Here is a 26,919-nt window from a genome sequence, read left to right as displayed (position 1 = left end):
TTAAAGAGGGCTCGATTCATATCCACATGAGATCCCGGCGGTCTCTAGCACACTCCAAGCACTATCCCAGGGGAGGCTCGAGTCGTTTGCTTCCCCAATGTCATTTTTGCCCAGACGGACTCTGTCTTATCCATTCCATCGCTGATTTCTTTACATTCGACCTCCTCATTGATAGACAATGCTACTCCACCACCTTGACCTTTATTTCGGTCTTTCCTAAACAGCACATACCCTTCAACACCCGTAGTCCAGTCATGACGACTATTCCACCCTGTTTCTGTTATCCCGAGAATATCTGGTTTCACTTCCTGCACCAGTACCTCTAGTTCCTCCATTTTGTTACCAAGGCTCCTCGCATTGGTGTACAAACATCTTCATTTTTGCTGTTTGGCCTCGCTCACGTTCTTTACCCAATGAGGCACGGTCATTCCACAGCCAGCAGAACCTACTAGACTGGTGTCCACACTGCCCTTCCTCCTTATAGCCATTCCCCTACCCACGGCTGTATCCTTTCTTACTTTCTTTTCTTCCCTCTCAAGGCTAAAATCCGGCATGGAGATTACCTGGACATTCCCCAACCTATCATCTCCCCCAGATTCCTAGATTAAAGCTCCCTTAATCAGTTGTGCCAGCCTCCATCCTAGAAGTCCGTTTCCTTCCCTACTCAGATGAAGTCCATCCCGAGAGAACTGTCCTCTGTCCAGGAATGCCTCCCAGTGGCCATTCATCCCAAAGCTGTCCTTCTAGCACCACTGCCTGAGCCATCTGTTGATAGTCATAATCTTGTCACGCCTTTGTTGACCTTCTCCAGGAATAGGCAAAATCCCACCACAGATCACCTGAGCCTCGATTTCCTTTAGCGTCTTCCCCAGCCAAGCACAGTCTCCCTTAATCCTTTCCAGCGAGAATCTAGCTGTATCATTTGTTCCCACATGAAGGATAATTAGGGGATTCTTTCCCGTTCCCTTTAGGATCCTTTTCAACCTCAGATCTACATCCCGTATCTTAGCACCTGGAAGACAGCACACCCTTCTATCCTCTGGATCAGCTCTGGTTACAGGCCTGTCTACTCTTCTCAGTAAAGAGTCCCCGATCACGTAGCCCTGCCTTTCCCTGGTGACAATGCTATTCTCCAGTCTATCCCCTGTTCCCTCTGGCTGCAAGTTCTTTCCATTCCTATTCTCCCTTGTAATCCTCTTCAACCCATCCTGTATCCTCCTGCGGCTCATATTTGGTGTAGTCTCCATTGACTCTTCTCCTTTTCCTATAGGACTAGCCACTCTTCTCTTCCTCCTTGCCCCTCCACCTTCAGTGACTACCTGTTGAGCCCCTTCTTCATTTTCCAACTCTCAAAAACTATTCCTGAACTCTATTTCTCCTTCACTAGCCCGTCTTTTCCTCTGCCTGGTTTTTTTTTAGTCACATGCTTTCACTGACCACTTTCCTCACCCAGCAGTCTCCCCTCAGAATTCCTCAGTCCTGCTTCCATCTGCAAGTCAGAGCTTTTCCCTTCAGATACCTCATGTCTTTGCTCCATCATCTGCTCAAACCCCTTTCTAAACTCAACCAGACTTTCCACCTGCATCTCCAAACCTCAGATCTTCTCCTCCATCAGCTCGAGCAGACGGCATTTCATGCAGACAAAACTCTTACCAGGTCCCCCCTCCAGGATCATGGACATGCGGCAGCTTCCACAGCCAGTCATCTCCATTGTGTCTTCCATGACATGAGTCACTCCCACCGCTGCCTCTGTGTCTGTCATCGCCTTCCCACCTAAATCCTGTTCACCTGGGAAACACCCAAATCCCACCCCCCACAGGAACAACAAACCCCAAACAAGCACCACAAGACAAACTCCCCCTCAGACTCCCCTGTTTACAGCCCTGTTTGCTGGCTCCTGTTCCAGGGCCTGACTGGCTGGCTCCCTTCATAGGACCCCGAGTCAGCGAAGCCCTGGCCCCGAATCAGGGCTCAGTTTCTCCCCCAGCACAAAGCCCCCACAAGCCTCGACACGTACACATAATCCCAATACACAACCAAATGCCAACACCTTCTCCCCCACACCATTCACAGCTGTTGGTGGGTCTTGGGGAAACCCTGGTGCACCAGCGGGCGCGGGTGTCTGACGGGGTGGGTGGGGTGGAGGGGGGCGGGGAGGGGGCCCAGCTGGGAGGTGGAGGGGTCTGTGTGGTGGGAGCTGTGGGAGCGTAGGGGATGGATTGGTGCTGTGGGAGGAGGAAAGGGGGGTTGTGGACAGGTGGCAATTGGGTTGTAGGGATGGGGACTGGGTCTGGGAGGGATGCGGTGGGGAGGGAGAGGCTATAGGGGACCTGGATTGGGGACTTGGGTCAATGGCATGGCTGCGGCTGTTGGGTTGGGTTGGGAGGGGCAGCACCATGGCAGCTCCCAGGGGGACACAGCATGGCTATGGGGGGCTGTAGGGAGGGGAGGGGTCTGTGGGGTGGGGTGTCTCAGCTGGGTGGGGTGACTGTGACATGTGGGGAGCGGGGGGGGCAGAAGAGGGGCCGGGGGCTCTGAGCCGTTCTGGAGAGCCCCCGGCCGCGTCCCTGCCGTTCCCCCCCCGCAGCCTCCGCTCCCAGCGCCGCCGGCCCATGCTCCGGGCAGCGGGGCAACGAGCCTGGCCGACCCCGGGGCTCTCTGCAGTGTGGCCCGGTGGCTGGTCCTGGGGCTCCAGGCTGCGCGGTCAGGGGGCAGGGAGCAAGGGAGGGGTGGGGTAGAGGGCAGGGGAGTTCGGGGGGGGTCAGGGGCTGGGGGGTGGATGGGGTCGGGGTGGTGAGAGGGCGGGGAACAGGGGGTTGAATGGCAGCAGGAGGTCCCGGGGCGGTCAGGGAGAAGGGCTGGTTGGATGGGGCAGAAGGTCCGGGTGGCAGACAGGAAGGAGGGGGGGTTGGATGGAGTGGTGGGGGGCTGTTAGGGGAGGGGGATCTGGAGCCCCTCAGAGAACAGAAAGGTTGGATGGGGCCGGAGGCCCGGGACGGCCATCCGGGGGCGAGAAGCGGGGCTCAGATGGGGGCAGGGGCCGGGCCATGCCTTGCTCTTTGAGGAGGCCCAGCCTCCCCTAACTGTCCCTCTGTACAATTTCTGAAACCCGATCCGGCATCAGGCCAAAGTTTGCCTGCCCCTGGCTTAGGGCCTGATTCATGCAAAGACCCATTGGGAGTGTGTGAACATTGCCCCATTTCTGAAACTGGAAACAACCCCTTGCACAGGGCTGGGAAAACAGAGCAGAGCACTGGAGCCTGAACCCCCTCGTGAGAGACTGCGATGAAATCCTCTCAGGTATGGGCATCCAGACAGCAGGAGTATCTGGCTGTGTCGACTCTCTCCTCAGGCCCTGCGCGACCAGCATCCCTAGCCAGATATACCTGAGATGACGGGGCGTCCAGGATTTCCAGGTTTATGGATCTTGGGTAGCAGATAGAAGACCCCTGGTCGGGGTTCTAGGGGTGGGTCTGTGCAGATTTGTTCTTGTGCTTTTTCAGGGAGTTTCTTGAGCAGATGATGCAGTTTCTCTTGGTCACCCTGAGTGGGATCAGAGGGGAATGGGCTGGAGAATGTGGAGTTGGAGAGCTGCCGAGCAGCCTCTTGTTCATATTCCAACCTATTCAGGATGACGACAGCACCTCCTTTGTCAGCCTTTTTGATTCGGATGTCAGAGTTGTTCCTGAGGCTGTGGACGGTGTTGTGTTCTGCACAGCTGAGGTTATGGGCCAAGTGATGCTGCTTTTCGACCACTTCAGCCCGTGCTTGTCGGCTGAAGCACTCAAGTTTAAGTCCAGTCTGCTGTTTCGACCTTCAGGCAGAATCCTTCTTTTTGTCGTGTTGGTCGGAAGGTCTCTGTGGATTAGTGTGTTGTTCAGAGGTGTGTTGGAAATATTGCTTCCGTCGGAGACGTGGAAAGTCGCATTCCAGGTCACCGCAGAACTGTATCATGTTGGTGGGGGTGGAGGGGCAGAAGGAGAGGCCACCCAGGACACCCACTTCCTAGACACTACAGTGCTAATAAGCAATGGTCACATAAACACCACCCTATCCTGGACCGCTATACTTACCTACATCCCTCCAGCTTTCATCCAGACCACATCACACGATCCGTTGTCTACAGCCAAGTTCTAAGATACAACCGCATTTGCTCCAATCCCTCAGACAGAGACAAACACCGACAGGATCTCTATCAAGCATTTGTCAAGGTTCCTCCCCCACTCTGAACTCTAGGGTACAGATGTGGGGACCTGCATGAAAACCTCCTAAGCTTACTTTCACCAACTTAGGTTAAAACTTCCCCAAGGTACAAATAAATTTTATCCTTTGTCCCTGGATCTCCACTGCCACCACCAAACTCTAACTGGGTTTACTGGGAAACGTAGTTTGGACACGTCTTTCCCCCCAAAATCCTGCCAACCCTTGCACCCCACTTCCTGGGAAAGGTTTGGTAAAAATCCTCACCAATTTGCATAGGTGACCACAGACCCAAACCCTTGGATCTGAGAATGATGAAAAAGCATTCAGTTTTCTTACAAGAAGACTTTTAATAGAAGTAAAGAAATCCCCTCTGTAAAATCAGGATGGTAGATACCTTACAGGGTAATTAGATTCAAAACATAGAGAATCCCTCTAGGCAAAACCTTAAGTTACAAAAAGGACACACAGACAGGAATAGTCATTCCATTCAGCACAGTTCCTTTCTCAGCCATTTAAAGAAATCATAATCTAACACATACCTAGCGAGATTACTTACTAAAAGTTCTAAGACTCCATTCCTGTTCTATCCCCGGCAAAAGCAGCATACAGATAGACACAGACCCTTTGTTTTTCTCCCTCCCCCCAGCTTTTGAAAGTATCTTGTCTCCTCATTGGTCATTTTGGTCAGGTGCCAGCGAGGTTACCTTTAGCTTCTTAACCCTTTACAGGTGAGAGGATTTTTCCTCTGGCCAGGAGGGATTTTAAAGGGGTTTACCCTTCCCTTTATATTTATGACAGCATTCTTCAAACTACAATCCCCACCTGCTGAAAGGAAGAATACTCAGAAGTCACCTACTCCAGGACAGGCCCAACAAAGAAAGGAACCGAACGCCACCAGCCATCAGCTTCAGCCCCCAACTAAAAGATCTCCAGGGCAGAATCGAGGATCTACAATCTATTCTTAAGGACGATCCCTCAATCTCACAGGCCACTCCCCACTTACAGACAGCCCCCCAACCTGAAGCAAATACTCACCAGCAACCAGACAACAAAAACACTAACCCAGGAACCTATCCTTGCAACAAACCCACTGCACATATCTAGTCTAGGGACACCATCCTCGGACCTAATCACATCAGCCACACCATCAAATGTGCCCAAATACATTTGTTAGTCTCTAAGGTGCCAGAACTACTCCTTGTTTTGTTTTTTTGTTTGTTTGGTTGGGTTTTTTTTGCTGATACAGACTAACATGGCTCCCACTCTGAGCTAAATGATTGCATCTCTCCCCAAAATCGATCTGTAAGCACAAAGAAAACCCTGGAGACCAGGCCTTTAAACGTTAGGAAACATCAGAGTTAAGGTGACGTGTACATACTTCGCGCAGTGCTGTTGTTCATGTGTGTTATGATACAGACTCACAAGTGTGGCCTTGAGGTCAATTCCCTGCCCCACACAGCATCAATTTCCTCCAGACTCCCAAGGGAAGTGGTGCTTCCTCCATCCCTTGATGAGATGCCTTTCTCGAGTCTGCTTTGGTCCAAAACTCACGACTGCACCATGCAGGAGGCCTGTAATGTGTAGGGGGGCCAGATGAGATGATCTAACAGTCTCTTCTGGCCTTCAAGTCTCCAAACCTCTGCAAAACCGAGTGCGGCACATTGAGCATCCTCTGATGGTTCCACGTGTGGCCTGCGTGAACCCTTGCACGACCACTGAGTGTGTGGGGGTGACCCAGGGGGAGCAGCTCAGACACGCACAGGAGCCGGCTCGGGGCAGGACATGAGCCCTGCAGGGCAGGGGTGGGGGTGGCAGTGACATCACAAGGGCCTTTTGCAGCACTCAGCTGATTGGTGAAAGGAGGTTGGGAGGCGGTGACCTCACAGAGAGTCCACGACAACAGCCAGGGAGGACAGGCTTCAGGGCAGGGGGATCTCAGAGACCCCCGTGGCTTTGCTGCAGGGAGTCTCCTTCTTGAGGTATCTCCTTGAGGACTGAGAGAGAATTCAGGGTCTCATATGTGAGCGTGAGGTGGAGCCTCTCTGGAGTTTTCTCCTTTCCCACTGCTCATTGAGCGAGAAGACAGACGTCCCTGTGGAGAAGGGAAGAGCCCCAGAGAGGTTTGGTACCGAGGCAGCCTGATCCGCCCGGTGCTGGCCAAATTCTCGGCATGGAAAACAGGCTGTTAAGGTGGGACAATTTTCCCCCAGCTAGGCCTTTGTCCCTTCGACTCCTTGGGGTTTGTCTTTTTTGGTTTCCCTTTTCCTGCTTCCCTCCCTCCACTGGTGAGGAGGGGGCTGCTCTGTAGCCCTCATGGTGGGAGGCCTCCCAAAGAGATGGGACAGGAAGCGTGTTCTGAGAGTGATCCTCACCGGTGACCTGAGCCATCCCTGGGCCATCTGGGGAACCCTCAACCCTCTGCCAGAGTCTCCACGCTGATTGGCTGAGCAGGGGGTGTCGTGGCAGGGAGGAGACTCAGGACTTTGTTGTTCTCTTTTAAGGCCCAGGAAATAAGCCAGAACCAATCATCTGCTTGGTGAATTGTTCTCCCTCTCGCTGCTGATTGTCTCTGAGCCGTTCCTGGTTCTCGCTGGTGTTCTCGTGCTTCTGAAACACTTGCTGAAGAATCAGTGTGAATGGTTGTTAGTCTGTAGCTCATTGCAGGTCCCTTTATTCTGATCATTCAGTGTGTGAAACTCCAGACTGATGGTTCGTTTGAAAGTCAGGACACCCGGGTCCTGTTCCCAACTCTATCCCGACAGGTTGTGTGAGGGAAGAGAAGGCCCTTCACCTTTCTCAGCCTTTGTTTCTCCTTCTGTCAGTTGGGGAGAACAATCCTTTCGCACCTGCCTCCCGGTGTGGGGAGGCTGGGGAGCTGTGGGGACCTATTTGAGAGCGTCACTCGGAGCAGTGTATCGCAGGAGGTGTCCCATCGGGTTGAGTCATTCCAGAGGATGATGTCGTGCAGCAGAAGCCCGTTTTCCCAACCTAGCGTGACACAGCTTTGCATGGGAACCGAACCAAGGGCGCACACAGGTCCAGAAGCCGGCGATTTCTCCTTTGGCCGCTAGATGGTGCTGCAGACTCCCACTTCCCCCTTCTCCTGGTCAGCGCAATGGGGGTTAGTCTCCCCAAAAAGAACGCCCGTCTCGCTTTGAACGTTCCTTGATGTGCACCCTGTGGACTGTCGGGATACGTGTCCAGAAGTTGCAGGGCTTGTTTCATGGTCTCCACAACGACAATCTTTCTTCCTTTTTAGACGTGACGACCTTTTTGGTCAAGATCCTTGATTATTCAGGGACTTATCCCGGAAGACCCAAAGTATTTGGGACATAAGACTTGTCTGGAAGGGCGCACAGGACAAAATTGTTTTTAGCCATAGCAGGTGACTTGTCCCAAGAATGACGTCTATCCCCCTTCCAAACAAGCCCCAAATGAGCTGTTACCAGAATTGCCCTTTACCTTGGGGTACGCCCATTTGTTAGGATTACTCTTCTGGTGGGGGGAGATTTTGCAATTCTGTCAATGTGCTGCTTTTGTCACTTGTGTTTTCCTATGGATCGCTACTCCTTCCTTCTGCAAGTTCCCTCCCAATGGAGCTACCCTGCAGGACCTCGGTTCCCCAGGGCTGGGGTCTTCCAGCCCCCAAATGTGATGAACATGAACAGACACACAGGCACACACACATGAAGTTAGCATGTCAGAGAGGACTGGGTCATCAGCACTCGCAAGCTGACCCCTGATGTGTCCCGGGACTCAGTGGGCTGGATCGAACAGCAATTTAATGCTGGTCCCCTCTTATGTCCTTGGCAGGGAGAACTGGAGGTCCTGGTGATGTCAAGGAACTATGACGTGATCGGAATAACAGAGACTTGGTGGGATAACTCACATGACTGGAGTACTGTCATGGATGGTTATAAACTGTTCAGGAAGGACAGGCAGGGCAGAAAAGGTGGGGGAGTAGCCCTGTATGTAAGGGAGCAGTATGACTGCTCAGAGCTCCAGTACGAAACTGCAGAAAAACCTGAGTGTCTCTGGATTAAGTTTAGAAGTGTGAGCAACAAGGGTGATGTAGTGGTGGGAGTCTGCTATAGACCACCGGACCAGGGGGATGAGGTAGATGAGGCTTTCTTCCGGCAGCTCACGGAAGCTACTAGATCGCATGCCCTGATTCTCATGGGTGACTTTAATTTTCCTGATATCTGCTGGGAGAGCAATACAGCGGTGCATAGACAATCCAGGAAGTTTTTGGAAAGCGTAGGGGACAATTTCCTGGCGCAAGTGCTAGAGGAGCCAACTGGGGGGGGGGTGCTTTTCTTGACCTGCTGCTCACAAACCGGGTAGAATTAGTGGGGGAAGCAAAAGTGGATGGAAATCTGGGAGGCAGTGACCATGAGTTGGTTGAGTTCAGGATCCTGACGCAGGGAACAAAGGTAAGCAGCAGGATACGGACCCTGGACTTCAGGAAAGCAGACTTCGACTCCCTCAGGGAACGGATGGCCAGGATCCCCTGGGGAACTAACTTGAAGGGGAAAGGAGTCCAGGAGAGCTGGCTGTATTTCAAGGAATCCCTGTTGAGGTTACAGGGACAAACCATCCCGATGAGTCGAAAGAATAGTAAATATGGCAGGCGACCAGCTTGGCTTAATGGTGAAATCCTAGCGGATCTTAAACATAAAAAAGAAGCTTACAAGAAGTGGAAGGTTGGACATATGACCAGGGAATAGTATAAAAATATTGCTCGGGCATGTAGGAATGTTATCAGGAGGGCCAAATCGCACCTGGAGCTGCAGCTAGCCAGAGATGTCAAGAGTAACAAGAAGGGTTTCTTCAGGTATGTTGGCAACAAGAAGAAAGCCAAGGAATGTGTGGGCCCCTTACTGAATGAGGGAGGCAACCTAGTGACAGAGAATGTGGAAAAAGCTAATGTACTCAATGCTTTTTTTGCCTCTGTTTTCACTAACAAGGTCAGCTCCCAGACTGCTGCGCTGGGCATCACAAAATGCGGAAGAGATGGCCAGCCCTCTGTGGAGATAGAGGCGGTTAGGGACTATTTAGAAAAGCTGGACGTGCACAAGTCCATGGGGCCGGACGAGTTGCATCCGAGAGTGCTGAAGGAATTGGCGGCTGTGATTGCAGAGCCACTGGCCATTATCTTTGAAAACTCGTGGCGAACCGGGGAAGTCCCGGATGACTGGAAAAAGGCTAATGTAGTGCCAATCTTTAAAAAAGGGAAGAAGGAAGATCCTGGGAACTACAGGCCAGTCAGCCTCACCTCAGTCCCTGGAAAAATCATGGAGCAGGTCCTCAAAGAATCAATCCTGAAGCACTTGAATGAGAGGAAAGTGATCAGGAACAGCCAGCATGGATTCACCAAGGGAAGGTCATGCCTGACTAATCTAATCGCCTTTTATGATGAGATTACTGGTTCTGTGGATGAAGGGAAAGCAGTGGATGTATTGTTTCTTGACTTTAGCAAAGCTTTTGACACGGTCTCCCATAGTATTCTTGTCAGCAAGTTAAGGAAGTATGGGCTGGATGAATGCACTATAAGGTGGGTAGAAAACTGGCTAGATTGTCGGGCTCAACGGGTAGTGATCAATGGCTCCATGTCTAGTTGGCAGCCGGTATCAAGTGGAGTGCCCCAAGGGTCGGTCCTGGAGCCGGTTTTATTCAATATCTTCATAAATGATCTGGAGGATGGTGTGGATTGCACTCTCAGCAAATTTGCGGATGATACTAAACTGGGAGGAGTGGTAGATACGCTGGAGGGGAGGGATAGGATACAGAAGGACCTAGACCAATTGGAAGATTGGGCCAAAAGGAATCTGATGAGGTTCAATAAGGATAAGTGCAGGGTCCTGCACTTAGGACGGAAGAACCCAATGCACAGCTACAGACTAGGGACCGAATGGCTAGGCAGCAGTTCTGCGGAAAAGGACCTAGGGGAGACAGTGGACGAGAAGCTGGATATGAGTCAGCAGTGTGCCCTTGTTGCCAAGAAGGCCAATGGCATTTTGGGATGTATAAGTAGGGGCATAGCGAGCAGATGGAGGGACGTGATCGTTCCCCTCTATTCGACATTGGTGAGGCCTCATCTGGAGTACTGTGTCCAGTTTTGGGCCCCACACTTCAAGAAGGATGTGGATAAATTGGAGAGAGTCCAGCGAAGGGCAACAAAAATTATTAGGGGTCTGAAACACATGAGTTATGAGGAGAGGCTGAGGGAGCTGGGATTGTTTAGCCTGCAGAAGAGAAGAATGAGGGGGGATTTGATAGCTGCTTTCAACTACCTGAAAGGGGGTTCCAAAGAGGATGGCTCTAGTCTGTTCTCAATGGTAGCAGATGACAGAACGAGGAGAAATGGTCTCAAGTTGCAGTGGGGGAGGTTTAGATTGGATATTAGGAAAAACTTTTTCACTAAGAGGGTGGGGAAACACTGGAATGCGTTACCTAGGGAGGTGGTAGAATCTCCTTCCTTAGAGGTTTTTAAGGTCAGGCTTGACAAAGCCCTGGCTGGGATGATTTAACTGGGAATTGGTCCTGCTTTGAGCAGGGGGTTGGACTAGATGACCTTCTGGGGTCCCTTCCAACCCTGATATTCTATGATTCTATGATTCTATGATTCTATGATTGGGGCTGCCAGAATCTGTGGGTGGCTCATTCAGTTTATGCCGAGGGTTGAGTCCTGCTTTGTGCACCGTGTCTGAGAATGAAAATCCTAAACCTCCCTTTGAAATAACGAATGCAGCAGGACCTGTTTTGTCACTGCTCCGAAGCAGACAGAGAAATGGAGAAATGCCATTGAGTCCAGGGGAATACTTCACTGCGGTTTTACCTTTTTCACTTGCCAAACTCCCTCCCAACCTTCTGGGCTCCTAGAGCAGGGTCCTGAGCCTGAGCCAAGACACGTACCCTGCTACTTTACAGCCTAAGCCGCTGTCCTGGATTAATGCGACACGGGCCAGCCGTGGGTGATTCATTGCACTGTAGATGTATCCTAATGTTATGTCTATACTGCAATTAAAACACCCAGGGCACCTGTCTCAGAGCCCGGGGCAGCTGACTCAGGCTTATGGGGCTGTGGCTGCAGGGCTACAAAATGACAGTGGAGACAGATGGCCCAGTAAAGGTATCCACGCTCCCAAGGACTCTCCCAGGAACCGTGTACAATGCGGACTCCTCCGAGAAAGCCCGGAGACAATGGACACTGCTTGACTCACATCAAGGCAGCGGAACTTCCTAGCAAGTTGGAAGAGGGGAAGAGACGTCATGACTTGGCCTCACTCCCACTCTGCTCAACACCTGGCAACACATCTGGAGGACAAAGACTGAACTGAAATAATTCAGAGATCAGAAGAGAATAATAATAATAATCCATTCAAATGAAAGTCCCCAAACAGACTAGAATTGGTTTCCCAGCAGAAAATTTTCAATTTTGTTTTCCCAGTCAGACCTCGCCAAGGGAAGCAGAGAGAAAATGTTTGAGTTGCTTCCTCCAGAGCACCTTGACCTAGACACGCTAGCTGTGGGTCACTGTCGTGGCTGAGGTGGGGGCATTTTAATTATTTGGGCTGGTCCCAGGGTGTTTGGGAGACGTTATGAGGCTGTTACCTTTTGAGATAAATACTAAGAAACAAAGAACTCTTTGAGAAATCTGGGATTTAGATGTGTTTTATTGACAGCAAGGGAGGTCTGAGTTCCTGAGAAGGTTTTTGTTTACAGGAAGCAATGTGGCTTGTACCAAAGGGGAGATGGTTGTTTGTGAAGGAGGGGAGAAGACAAAATGCACACAATGAGGATGGGATTCAAACCCATGCATGCAAAGCACAATGATTAGCAGCCCACCACTTTAACCACTTGGCCACCTCATATGAGCTGCCAAAGAAGGGACAGGAGGAGAAATCTAAGGCCAGCAGAGGTAGGAACAATAAGGAGTTTTTAAATACGAAGTGTAAGGAAGGCCTGAATGACCTCCCCCCTCACATCTAGTGATGAGCTGGGGGAAAGACTTCAGGAACAGACCGTGTTTACATAGACAGGCCTCCTCTGCCTAGGTATGCAGCAAGTATCCTTTGAATAAAAAAACAAACAAACAAAATATAAAGGTAATTTTTTGGTTTTCCTGCAGTCAGCCAAAATATGTGAAAAGAAAGGGGCATTTTTAAGCAATCATCTGTCCCCACCCAGGGCCTGGGGAATGCTTATTTTCTTTTTCAGACACTTTCTGGGCAAGCTGGTGCCAGTGGAAGAAAACCCAGAACGCCGTGGGTCCCCTGTCGCAACAAAACATTGTGTTCTGTGTTTGTCTTGTTGTTCCTGTTATTTTGGTGGATATTGTAAATTCTTCAGGCGTGACACCCCCTTTTAATTGGGCATGTCGTGCTGCCCCTTTCGGGGCCAAGGGAAAATGTACCCTAATTCAACCTCTTCCACCCTCTACTCCGCCACCTCCCTCCAAATTCTCTGTGACAGCCCCATCCCCACGGTGGTCTACCCCCATCCAGAGACCTGTGGTTCTTAATGCAGCTGGTTTACAAATGACTATCGCTCTGTTCCCCACTGACTGGTCTCTCAGTACAACATTTGATAACTGTTCTGTTTACCAAAGTAGGTGAAAGAATGTTGCCGTGAGTAATTTCAAACTCATTTGAATTGGATGGAGGGGAAATAAACAAGAACATCTGAAAATGGCGAGCCCCCACAAATTACCTCTGGGAAGGCTGAAACTCACTGCAGGAAGCTGACTCAGTGTCTCGAATCCAACGCTTGGAATGTGCCTGGGGCTACTGGACGGAGTGGGATTACGTCAGGGATTTGAATCATAGACTCATAGAATCATAGAATAACAGAGTTGGAAGGGACCTCAGGAGGCCATCTAGTCCAACCCCCTGCCCAGAGCAGGACCAATCCCCACTAAATCATCCCAGTCAGGGCTTTGTCAAGCCTGACCTTAAAAACTTCTAAGGAAGGGGATTCCACCACCTCCCTAAGTAACACATTCCAGTGTTTCACCACCCTCTTAGTAAAAAAGGTTTTTCCTAATATCCAACCTAAACCTCCCCCACTGCAACTTGAGACCATTCCTCCTTGTCCTGTCATCTGCTATCACTGAGAATAGTCTAGATCCATCCTCTTTGGATCCACCTTTCAGGTAGTTAAAAGCAGCTATCAAATCCCCCCTCATTCTTCTCTTCCGTAGACTAAACAATCCCAGTGCCCGCAGCCTCTCCTCATAACTCATGTGTTCCAGTCCCCTAATCATTTTTGTTGCCCTTCGCTGGACTCTCTCCAATTTTTCCACATCTTTCTTGTAGCGTGGGGCCCAAATCTGGACACAGTACTCCAGATGAGGGCTCACCAATGTCGAATAGAGGGGAACGATCACGTCCCTTGATCTGCTGGCAACGCCCCTACTTATACAGCCCAAAATGCCATTGGCTTTCTTGGCAACAAGGGCACACTGCTGACTCATATCCAGCTTCTCGTCCACTGTCACCCCTAGGTCCTTTTCCACAGAACTGCTGCCTAGCCATTCGGTCCCTAGTCTGTAGCGGTGCATTGGATTTTTCTGTACTAAGTGCAGGACTCTGCACTTGTCCTTGTTGAACCTCATCAGATTTCTTTTGGTGCAATCCTCCAATTTGTCTAGGTCCCTCTCTTTCCTATCCCTACCCTCCAGCGTATCTACCACTCCTCCCAGTTTAGTGTCATCCGCAAACTTGCTGAGGGTGCAATCCACACCATCCTTCAGATCATTAATGAAGATATTGAACAAAACCGTCCCCAGGACCGACCCTTGGGGCACTCCGCTAGATACCGGCTGCCAACTAGACATGGAGCCATTGATCACTACCCATTGAGCCCGACAATCTAGCCAACTTTCTACCCACCTTGTAGTGCATCCATCCAGCCCATACTTCTTTAACTTGCTGACAAGAATACTGTGGGAGACCATGTCAAAAGCTTTGCTGAAGTCGAGGAATAACACGTCCACTGCTTTCCCTTCATCCACAGAACCAGTTATCTCATCATAGAAGGCAATTAGATAAGTCAGGCATGACTTGCCCTTTGTGAATCCATGCTGACTGTTCCTGATCACTTTCCTCTCCTCTAAGTGCTTCAGAATTGATTCCTTGAGGACCTGCTCCATGATTTTTCCAGGGACTGAGGTGAGGCTGACTGGCCTATAGTTCCCAGGATCCTCCTTCTTCCCTTTTTAAAAGATTGGCACTATATTAGCCTTTTTCCAGTCTTCTGGGACTTCCCCCAGTCGCCATGAGTTTTCAAAGATAATGGCCAATGGCTCTGCAATCACATCCGCCAATTCCTTTAGCAATCTCGGATGCAACGCATCCGGCCCCATGGACTTGTGCACGTCCAGTTTTTCTAAATAGTCCCGAACCACTTCTTCCTTCACAGAGGCTGGCCACCTCCTCCCCATGCTGTGCAGCCCAGTGCAGTAGTCTGGGAGCTGACCTTGTTCATGAAGACAGAGGCAAAAAAATCATTGAGTACATTAGCTTTTTCCACATCCTCTGTCACTAGATTGCCTCCCTCATTCAGTAAGGGGCCACAATTTCCTTGGCTTTCTTCTTATTGCCAACATACCTGAAGAAACCCTTCCTGGTTCTCTTAACATCCCTCGCTAGCTGCAACTCCAGGTGTGATTTAACCTTCCTGATTTCATTCCTACATGCCCGAGCAATATTTATATACTCATCCCTGTTCATTTGTCCAATCTTCCACTTCTTGTAAGCCTCTTTTTTGTGTTTAAGGTCAGCAAGGATTTCACTGTTAAGCCAAGCTGGTCGCCTGCCATATTTACTATTCTTTATACACATCGGGATGGTTTGTCCCTGTAACCTCAATAAGGATTCTTTAAAATACAGCCAGCTCTCCTGGACTCCTTTCCCCGTCATGTTATTCTCCCAGGGGATCCTGCCCATCAGTTCCCAGAGGGAGTCAAAGTCTGCTTTTCTGAAGTCAAGGGTCCGTATTCTGCTGCTCTCCTTTCTTCCCTGTGTCAGGATCCTGAACTTGACCATCTCATGGTCACTGCCTCCCAGGTTCCCATCCACTTTTGCTTCCCCTACTAATTCTTCCCGGTTTGTGAGCAGCAGGTCAAGAAGAGCTCTGCCCTTAGTTGGTTCCTCCAGCACTTGCACCAGGAAATTGTCCCCGACAGTTTCCAAAAACTTCCTGGATTGTCTGTGCACCGCTGTATTGCTCTCCTAGCAGATATCAGACATACATGACCCTGAATTCTCTCTCAGTCCTCAAGGAGACACCTCAAGAAGGAGACTCCCTGCAGCAAAGCCTTGGGGGTCTCTGAGATCCCCCTGCCCTGCAGCCTGTCCTCCCTGGCCGTTGTCGTGGACTCTCTGTGAGGTCACCGCCTCCCAACCGCCTTTCACCAATCAGCTGAGTGCTGCAAAAGGCCCTTGTGATGTCACTGCCACCCCCACCCCTGCCCTGCAGGGCTCATGTCCTGCCCTGTGCATGTTTGAGGGCTCCTGTGCATGTTTGAGCTGCTCCCCCTGGGTCACCCCCACACACTCAGTGGTCGTGCAAGGGTTCACGCAGGCCACACGTGGAACCATCAGAGGATGCTCAATGTGCCGCACCCAGTTTTGCAGAGATTTGGAGACTTGAAGGCCAGAAGAGACTGTTAGATCATCTCATCTGGCCCCCCTACACATCACAGGCCTCCTGCATGGTGCAGTCGCGAGTTTTGGACCAAAGCAGACTCGAGAAAGGCATCTCATCAAGGGATGGAGGAAGCACCACTTCCCTTGGGAGTCTGGAGGAAATTGATGCTGTGGGGGGCAGGGAATTGACCCCAAGGCCACGCTTGTGCATCTGTATCATAACACACATACACAACAGCACTGCGCAAAGTATGTCCGTCACCTTAACTCTGATGTTTCCTAACGTTTAAAGGCCTGGTCTCCAGGGTGTTCTCTGTGCTTATAGATCTCTTTTGGGGAGAGATGCAATCATTTAGTTCAGAGTGGGAGCCGTGTTAGTCTGTATCAGCAAAAAAAACCCAAAAACAAAAAACAAAACGAGGAGTAGTTCTGGCACCTTAGAGACTAACAAATGTATTTGGGCACATTTGACGGTGTGGCTGATGTGATTAGGTCCGAGGATGGTGTCCCTAGACTAGATATGTGGACAGAGTTGGCAATGGGTTTGTTGCAAGGATAGGTTCCTGGGTTAATGTTTTTGTTGTGTGGTTGCTAGTGATTATTTGCTTCAGGTTGGGGGGCTGTCTGTAAGCGAGGACTGGCCTGTCTCCCAAGATCTGTGAGATTGAGGGATCGTCCTTCAGAATAGATTGTAGAATCTTGATGCCTAAGGAACTCCACTGGTAACCTCCCTCCAGCCTGACAGTTCACCTTTCAGCAGGACCCGCTATAATCTCCCTGTTTTTAATTCATAGATTCATAGATATTGAGGTCAGAAGGGACCATCATGATCATCTAGTCTGACCTCCTGCACAAAGCAAGCCACAGAATCTCACTCCTGTGCAAAACCTCTCACCTATGTCTGAGCCATCGAAGTCCTTAAATCAGGATTTGAAGAGCTCAAGGAGCAGAAAATCCTCCAGCCAGTGACCCGTGCCCCATGCTATAGAGGAAGGTGAAAAACGTCCAGGGCCTCTTCCAATCTGCTGCAGAAAAATTCCTTCTTGATCCCAATTATGGCACCAGCTAAACCCTAAGCATTTGGGCAAGATTCACCAGCCAGATACCCAGGAAAGAATTCTCTTTAGTAACTCAGATGCCACCCCATCTAACATCCCATCACAGCCATTGGGCCTATTAACCATGAATATTTACAGATCAATTAATTGCCAAAATCATGTTATCCCATCATACCATCTCCTCCATAAAATTACCGAGTTTAATCTTAAAGCCAGATAGGTCTTTTGCCCCCATTGCTTCCCTTGGAAGGCAATTCCAAAACTTCACTCCTCTGATGGTTAGAAACCTTCATCTAATTTCAAGTGTAAACTTCCCAGTGACCAGTTTATAGCCATTTGTTCTTGTGTCCACATTGGTACTGAGCTTAAATTTTAATTCCTCTCCCTCTCTGGTATTTATCCCTCTGATATATTTATAGAGAGCAATCCTATCTCCCCTCAACCTTCTTTTAGTTAGGCTAAACAAGCCAAGCTCCTTGAGTCTCCTTTCATAAGACAGGTTTTCCATTCCTCGGATCATCCTAGTAGCCCTTCTCTGTACCTCTTCCAGTTTGAATTCATCCTTCTTAAACATGGGAGACCAGAACTGCACACAGTATTCCAGGTGAGGTCTCACCAGTGCCTTTTAGAATGGTTCTAAAACCTCCTTATCTCGACTGGAAATACCTCGCCTGATGCATCCCAAGACCGCATTAGCTTTTTGCACGGCCACATCACATTGGCGGCTCATAGTCATCCTATGATCAACCAATACTCCAAGGTCCTTCTCCTCCTCCGTTACTTCTAACTGATGTGTCCCCAGTTTATAACTAAAATCCTTGTTATTAATCCCTAAATGCTTGACCTTACACTTCTCATGATTCAATTTCATCCTATTACTATTACTCCATTTTATTATGTCATCCAAATCTTCCTGTACGATATCCCGGTATCTCTCTAAATTAGCAATACCTCCCAGCTTTGGATCATCGGCAAACTTGATTAGCACACACCCACTTTTTGTGCTGAGATCAGCAATAAAAAGATGAAATAAGATTGGTCCCAAAGATTGATCCCTAAGGAACTCCACTTGATCCTGCCCTGGAGATCTTTTAGTTTGGGGCTGAAGGTGATAGCTGGTGGTGTTCTGTTCCTTTCTTTGTTGGGCCTGTCATGGAAGACACAATGAAGATGACTGGATGTGGAAGCTGCCGTATGTCCATGATCCTGGAGGGGGAACCTGGTAAGAGTTTTGTCTGCATGAAATGCCATCTGCTCGAGCTGATGGAGGAGAAGATCTGAGGTTTGGAGATGCAGATGGAAAGTCTGGTTGAGTTTATGAAGGGGTTTGAGCAGATGATGGAGCAAAGACATGAGGTATCTGAAGGGAAAAGCTCAGACTTGCAGATGGAAGCAGGACTGGGGAATTCTGAGGGGAGACTGCTGGGTGAGGAAAGTGGTCAGTGGAAGCATGTGATGAAAAGAACCAGGCAGAGGAAAAGACGGGCTGGTGAAGGAGAAATAGAGCTCAGGAATAAGTTTTGAGAGTTGGAAAATGAAGAAGGGGCTCAGCAGGTAGTCACTGAAGCTGGAGGGGCAAGGAAGAAGAGAAGAGCGGCTAGTCCTATAGGAAAAGGGGAAAAGTCAATGGAGACTACACCAAATATGAGCCCCAGGAGGATACAGGATGGGTTGAAGAGGATTACAAGGGAGAATAGCAATGGAAAGAACTTGCAGCCAGAGGGAACAGGGGATAGACTGGAGAATAGAACTGTCACCAGGGAAAGGCAGGTCTACGTGATCGGGGACTCTTTACTGAGAAGAGTAGACAGGCCTGTAACCAGGCCTGGAGAAGGGCAACAAAGGCGTGACAAGATTATGACTGTCAACAGATGGCTCAGGCAGTGGTGCTAGAAGGCGGGCTTTGGGATGTATGGCCACTGGGAGGCCTTCCTGGACAGAGGACAGTTCTCTCGGGATGGACTTCATCTGAGTAGGGAAGGAAATAGACTTCTAGGATGGAGGCTGGCACAACTGATTCAGAGAGCTTTAAACTAGGAATCTGGGGGAGATGATTGGTTGGGGGATGTCCAGGTAATCTCCATGCCGGATTTTAGCCTTGAGAGGGAAGAAAAGAAAGTAAGAAAGGATACAGCCGTGGGTAGGAGAATGGCTATAAGGAGGAAGGGCAGTGTGGATACCAGTCTAATAGGTTCTGCTGGCTGTAGAATGACCGTGCCTCATTGGGTAAAGAATGTGAGTGAGGCCAAACAGCAAAAATGAAGATGTTTGTACACCAATGCGAGGAGCCTAGGTAACAAAATGGAGGAATTAGAGGTACTGGTGCAGGAAGTGAAACCAGATATTCTAGGGATAACAGAAACAGGGTGGAATAGTCGACATGACTGGACTATGGGTATTGAAGGGTATGTGCTGTTTAGGAAAGACCGAAATAAAGGTCAAGGTGGTGGAGTAGCATTGTCTATCAATGAGGAGGTAGAATGTAAAGAAATCAGCGATGGAATGGAGAAGACAGAGTCCATCTGGGCAAAAATGACATTGGGGAAGAAATCTACTCGAGCCTCCCCTGGGATAGTGCTTGGAGTGAGCTAGAGACCGCCGGGATCTAATGTGGATATGGATCGAGCCCTCTTTAATGTTTTTAATGAAGTAAATACTCATGGAAACTGCGTGATCATGGGAGACATTAACCTCCCAGATCTAGACTGGAGGACGAGTGCTAGTAATAATAATCGGGCTCAGATGTTCCTAGATGCTGTTAGATGGATTCCTTCATCAAGTAGTTGCTGAACCGACAAGAGGGTGTGCCATTCTAGATTTGGTTTTGGTGAGAAGTGAGGACCTCCTAGAAGAAATGGTTGTAGGGGACAAGCTTGGTTCTAGCGATCATGAGCTAATTCAGTTCAAACTGAACGGAAGGATCAACAAAAAATAAATCTGCAACTAGGGTTTTTGATTTCAAAAGGGCTGACTTTGAAAAATGAAGGAAATGAGTTAGGCAAGTGGATTGGACTGAAGAACTTCAGGGATCTAAAGGCAGAGGAGGCCTGGGATGACTTTAAATCAAAGCTGCAGAAGCTATCAGAAGCCTGCATCCCAAGAAAGGGGGGAAAATTCATAGGCAGGAGCTGTAGACCAAGCTGGATGAGCAAGCATCTCGGAGAGGTGATTAAGAAAAAGGAGAAAGCATACAGGGAGTGGAAGATGGGAGGGATCAGCAAGGAAAGCTATCTTACTGAGGTCAGAACATGAAGGGATAAAGTGAGAAGGACCTTGCAAAGAGAATTAAAACCAATTGTAAAAGGTTCTATCACCGTGTCAATAAGAACAAAACCAAGAAAAAAGAAGTGGGACCGGTAAGCACTGAGGATGGAGTGGAGGTCAAGGATAATCTAGGCATGGCCCAATATCGAAACAAATCCTTTGCCTCAGTCTTTAATAAGGCTAAGGAGGATCTTAGGGATAATGGTAGCATGACAAATGGGAAGGAGGAGATGGAGGTAGATATTACCATATCTGAGGTAGAAGTGAAACTCAAACTGCTTAATGGGACTAAATTGGGGGCCCAAGATAATCTTTGTCCAAGAATATTAAAAGAACTGGCACATGAAATTGCAAGCCCATTAGCAAGAATTTTTAATGAATCTGTAAACTCAGGGGTTGTACCCTATGATTGGAGAATTGCTAACATAGGTGCTATTTTTAAGAAAGGGGGGAAAAAAGTGATCTGGGTAACTACAGGCCTGTTAGTTCGACATCTGTAGTATGCAAGGTCTTGGAAAAAATTTTGAAGGAGAAAGTAGTTAAGGACATTGAGGTCAATGGTAAATGGGTCAAAATACAAGATGGTTTTACAAAAGGTAGATCATGCCAAACCAACCTGATCTCCTTCTTTGAGAAAGTAACAGATTTTTTAGACAAAGGAAACGCAGTGGATCTAATTGATCTAGATTTCAGGAAGGCGTTTGATATGGTGCCACATGAGGAATTATTAGTTAAAGTGGAAAAGATGGGGATCAATATGAAAATTGAAAGATGGATAGGGAAATGGTTAACAGGGAGATTATAGCGGGTACTGCTGAAAGGTGAACTGTCAGGCTGGAGGGAGGTTACCAGTGGAGTTCCTCAGGGATCAGTCTTTGGGACCAATCTTATTTCATCTCCCTCCCTCAGCTCAGTGATGGCCTGAATTGCCCCTTCTCCCGGCAGAGCCAGAGGATTGGAAGCAGCAACATCAGACCCCTGTGTGGCTCGCAGGAATGAACACAAACACGCCCTTGTAGCTGGACAGATGGTGAGTTTTACCCCTGGGATACGACAAGGCTCAAGAGAAAGGTGGTGGCCCCACATCTAAGGAATGAAACACAACACAGTCATCATCGTTACGCCCGTCCTTGCCCCTTTATACATCTACTGTCTCGCTCCCGCCACCCTCACCCTCTGTGGGTTCAGTGAGAGCCGCACTCAGTGCTTCCGACACACACAGACTCACACACACATCTTGCAAGGAAACCTCACCACGGAGCCACATGCACCTGTTGCTTCCCTGCCCCCCTGCTCTCCAGAATCCAATCCCAAGGAAAGCTTGTCGGGCCCAGAGCTGGCAGGGCGCCCGGTGCTGGAGCATTGAAGCTACTGTGACGGCACTCAGAGGAAAGATGCGGAGAGATGCTAGTTAAGAATTGGCCGGTCAGGTTTCCAGTCCCCTCACAGGTCATTCCCTCACTCGAGCACAGGGGCACATCTCAATTCTCAGCTGGCTCAGTCGAGCTGCATCGTTCTTGTTTCCACTCAGTCAGGTTTGAGGCCTGTTTCGCACCCTGTCTTTGAGAAGACAGTCAGAAACTACTCTCTGAAACAGCCAATGCAGGAGGACGTGTTATCGCTCCTGCCCCAACTCAGACGGACAAAGAGAGAAATGTTCTCGCTTTGAGGGTGGGACTCCCTGCCCTGGGCCAAAGACGAGCACCTCTCTTTGACCTTGGTCGCTCCTTCAGCTTTTCTTTCAGCAGGGAGCCCGAGAGCTCAGGTGCTGGAGCGCTGCGTTGGTCAGTGAAGCTCGGTGAGCTCCAATGTCACTCGGCTCTTCTACCAGCAAGTCAAAACACAGGAAGGATTTCCTCATTTGACAATACTGGGGCTGTCTGAGGGTCTGGCCACACTGCACACTGAGCCTGTCTCTATGTGGCCTGGGCTTGCTGACTTGTGTTGCCAAGCCGGTGTTTGAGCATCCAGACTGCAGGGGAAACTCAGGCCTCACACTGTGTCTATCTGTCAAGGTTCCTTCCCCACTCTGAACGCTAGGGTACAGATGTGGGGACCTGCATGAAAACCTCCTCAGCTTACTTTTACCAGCTTAGGTTAAAACTTCCCCAAGGTACAAACTATTTTACCTTTTGCCCTTGGACTTTCGCTGCTACCACCAAAATTCTAACCGGGTTTTTAATTAGGAAAGAGCCGTTTGGAAACGTCTTTCCCCCCCAAATCCTCAACAAAATATTGCACCCTCGTTCCTGGGGAAGGTTTGGTAAAAATCCTCACCAATTTGCATAGGTGACCACAGACCCAGACCCTTGGATCTTAAGAACAATAAAAAAACATTCAGTTTCTTAAAAGAAGAATTTTAATAGAAGAAAAAGTAAAAAGAATCACCTCTGTCAACTCAGGATGGTAAATACCTTACAGGGTAATTAGATTCAAAACATCGAGAATCCCTCTAGGTAAAACCTTAAGTTACAAAAAGACACAAAAACAGGAATATCCATTCCATTCAGCACAGCTTATTTTCTCACCCATTTAAAGGAATCAGAATCTAACGCATATCTAGCTAGATTACTTACTAAGTTCTAAGACGCCATTCCTGTTCTGTCCCTGGCAAAAGCATCACACAGACAGATCCCGACCCTTTGTTTCTCCCTCCCCCCAGCTTTTGAAAGTATCTTGTCTCCTCATTGGTCATTTTGGTCAGGTGCCAGCGAGGTTACCTTTAGCTTCTTAACCCTTTACAGGTGAGAGGATTTTTCCTCTGGCCAGGAGGGATTTAAAGGTGGTTAGCCTTCCCTTTCTATTTATGACTCTCTCCTACCGCAGGAAGTCATCCTAAGTTACGCTGCTCCCGCTGCGTGAATAACAGAGCTGGATTTGACGTCTCTTCGGTCGACTTACTGCTGTGTCTACACTGGGCTGGGTTGATGGGAGACGCTCTTCGGTCGACTTCCCTTCCTCCTGCCGTTCCCGGCGCAGTCCCAACGGCGACCGGAGAGCGCTCTGCTGTCAATTTAGTGGGTCTTCACTCGACCCCCACGACATCAACCCCCAGTGGATCCACCGCAGCAAACAGAGCCTCCCAAACATGCTGCCCCATCCACACGGCACCACTTAGACCCGAGTGGGAAATTCAGCTCCTGTGGGGTGTGTCACCCTCATCCGCTGAAGATGCTCCCCGAGTCTCCAGGGATTCCTGCCCTAACTGCTCTCCAGCCGGTTTGTGTCCATACGCTCCCCGCGGGGAGGCTGTGAGTGGCCTGGTTACAAGCGCTGGTTGCTCAGGCCTGGCAGGGAAGGGAAGCTCCGGGCAGCACTGACAGTCTGGAGATCCCTCCGGGGAAGCACAGGCGGTGGGTGGAACAGGTGGGGAGGCGAAGCTGCGGGGTCCTGCGGACGCCCTGAAACCAGCTCACAGACCCCCGGGGGTCACGCTGCCCTTCACGCTGTTGCAGTAATGTTTGTATAAGGCGTGACGCTGAAAGAGCAGCTTGTGTCAGAGTGTATTCAGGCCAACGGATGTGTGTGTTAGTAGAGATCAAAGCGACTGTTCAATGTTCAAATGTATTGGGTGTTTGAACCTCCTGAAAACTCGTGGAATGTTGTTTGCTCTGTTTTCACGTCTCTGTGTCCTGTTACGCTGTGATAGCAAAGAGTTGCCTTGTGTGGACCCCTGTCACTAAATAACCCCTCAAAGGAGAATGAAGGTGTGTGGGATGCAAGTGAAGAAAAGGTTCATTTCCAAAGAAGGGGTGGTAAGAAGCAGGATCCCTGGGCGGGGGGCAGGTGGGTGGTTTGCACTGTTGTTGCCCAGAGTGGGAATGGGGAACTGGGCTCTGGCTTAAAGCGGTGTCAGGCTTCGAGGGGCTGGGTTCAGAGCTGGAGGTTCGGGTTGGGGTGAGGGTTGGGCTACAGTTTTGGTTCAGGGGTTTCGAGTTGGGGGGCAGGTTATGGGGTTAGGGTTCCAGTTGGGTTCCGGGTAGGGGGTGGGGTTTAGATTTTGCGGGGAGGGTTTGGCCAGCAGCAGCATAGAAGTGCGGGTGGCAATGGGGTGCAGCCAATAGTGATAAGTCGGGGGTCTTTTAGGTCGTTTTAGTGTCAGTAGCACCCTGGGAAGGGGGGAGGGTCATGTTTACGACAGGGGGCTAAAGTGTTGGGGAAGGGGGTGGCAAGTTGACCCATCCCACTTCGCACTTCCCACACGGACACGCACAATACGGCGAACGCGCGGACGCACACACGTCACACACACACGATGACACAAAACAGCACACAACGCGACACACAAAGTAACACACGACACAGACACACACACAACACGACATGGAAAGCATCACACACATGACCCACAACATGTCTCACACACACACACGCTCAACACAACACGACCCACAACATGTCACACTCACACACTCAACGACACACAGCACGTTGCACGTACGTCACACACACACAACGTCGGACCCACAGTTTGTTGCATGTCGCACGTATGACGTCACGCACAGGTCGCACCACGCACATGCACACGCACAACACGTCACACGCACGCAAACTCTACGTCACAGACACAACACAGACAACACGACACACGACACAAAATGGCACACGACACTGAGACACACACACACGACACTGACACATTGCACATGAAACACACAGCACGTCGCACGTCACACACAAGATGTCGTACTTTACATGTCACACGCACAACACGTAGCACACAGCACGTCGAGTGTTGCTCGTGCATCACACATCGCAAGTTGTAGACCCCACGTTTCATGTTATACTCACAACACATCGCACACAGCCTGCCGCACGTTGTAGACAGGACGTCACACGTCGCACACACAACACAGTGCGCGTCGCACATAAACAGCACGTCTGGCGAACACTGCACATTGCACACGCATAACACGTCTCACGCGCGCACAACACGACACACACCAACAAAACACTCAAGACAACACACACACAACCACATCTCACACACACACACGACACCACATGACACACAATATCTCACACACACAAACACGTCTCTCACACACGCCAACACACACACACAACACACGCCCACACACACACACGACACATGATGTCGCACACACGCGGACACACACAATGTCTCTCACATGCCAACATACGACGTCTCTCACACACGACACCGACACACACACACGACACACAACGTCTCACGCACACACAACACCGACACACACCACACATGACGACTGACACACACACAACACACGGCCTCTCACACACACACACACCCAACACATGACATCTCACACACGACGTCTCACACAAACACACGACGTCTCTCACAGACACGCACACACGCCCACACACACACACTCGCCGACACCCGCTGACACACGACATCTCACACGCCAACAACACGACATACGACACGTCACACACACACAAGACGGCAGAGGACACGACACCGAAATCACACGCGACACCGGCACGTCACACGACACACAAGACGGCAGAGGACACGACACCGAAATCACACCCCGGAGACGACCCCCCGCGGGGGCGAGAGCGGAGCGGGGACGGTCTGGGGAACTCGGTCTCTGGGCGGCGCGTGGGGCCGGTGTGGGCGGCAGGGCCGAGGGCGAGATTCCCAGCCCCCGTCGAGCGATGTGGAGCGAGGGCTCCGGCTCGGCTCTCGCAGCGGCTCTGGCGAGGAATGGTGCCGGAGCTCTCGCCGGAGGGGAACGTGGCAGGAGGGGCCTGAGCCGCTTGGGCCTCTTTCCAAGGAGGCGGAACCAGGCCTCCGCTCTCTGCCCGCTGCAGACCCGGCTGCCAGGTCGGCGCTTCCAGTTCCTCGTCCGCACTCGCCATCTTCTCGTGTGTTCGCCAACTCGCTCTCTCCCCTCTGCTCTCCGGGTGCCGTCTCCATTTGTAGGACACGGGTAGGTGTGCATTCCCACAGGTGAGGTCTCGGGAGCCATGGAGACGTCGGAGCGGAGGAAAATCATGCAGGGCAGTAGAAAGGCTGCAGAAAGTACCTGAAGAGACAAAGGGAATGAGAAGGGGGGAGTCCAGACTAAGACAGGAGTCTAGTCTGAAAAGAGAAACAACGGGAAGTCTAAGCTACAGAAACTCTTCAAGTTGCCAAAAGACATTTAGGATGGGAAATTACTTCTTGAATCCAGTCTCTTTAAGATCTTAGGCTTAGTATGTGTGTGTATTTGTATTTGCTTAGCAATCTGCCTTCTTCTGTTTGCTATCCCTTATAATCACTGAAAATCTGCCTTTTCCAGTGAAACTATTTGTTGTTTATTATTATTATTAAACTCAGTTTGTGCAACGGGTGCTCCGGGAGGAAATGATTTGTGTGTTACTCCAAGGGGCCGCCCGGTGTCACTCTTGCTCCATGAGGGAAATGATTTGTGCAATACCTGGTTTAGCCACCCACTGTCACTGTTGGGCCAGGAGGGAAATGATTTGTGCAATACCTGAATTGGCCACACGGTGTCCCCATTGCTCCGTGAGGAAATGCTTTCTGCATTACTCCAAGTGGCCACCCAGTGTCACTGTTGGTCCAGGAGGGAAATGGTTTGTGCATGACCTGAATTGGCCACACACATCACTGTTGCTCTAGGGGGGGATTGTTTGTGTGTTACTCCTGAGTGGCCACGTTGTGTCACTGTTTCTCCATGAGGGGAATGCTTTGTGCCTTACCCTGTGTGGCCACCCAAGACAACACACACAACAAACACAAAACATCA

This window comes from Lepidochelys olivacea (genome assembly GCF_965140295.1).
Source record: "Lepidochelys olivacea isolate rLepOli2 genome assembly, chromosome: 4".
NCBI classification, from domain to species: domain Eukaryota; kingdom Metazoa; phylum Chordata; order Testudines; family Cheloniidae; genus Lepidochelys; species Lepidochelys olivacea.
The sequence above is the reverse complement of the archived record's forward strand: the minus strand, read 5'-3'. Positions refer to the sequence as shown.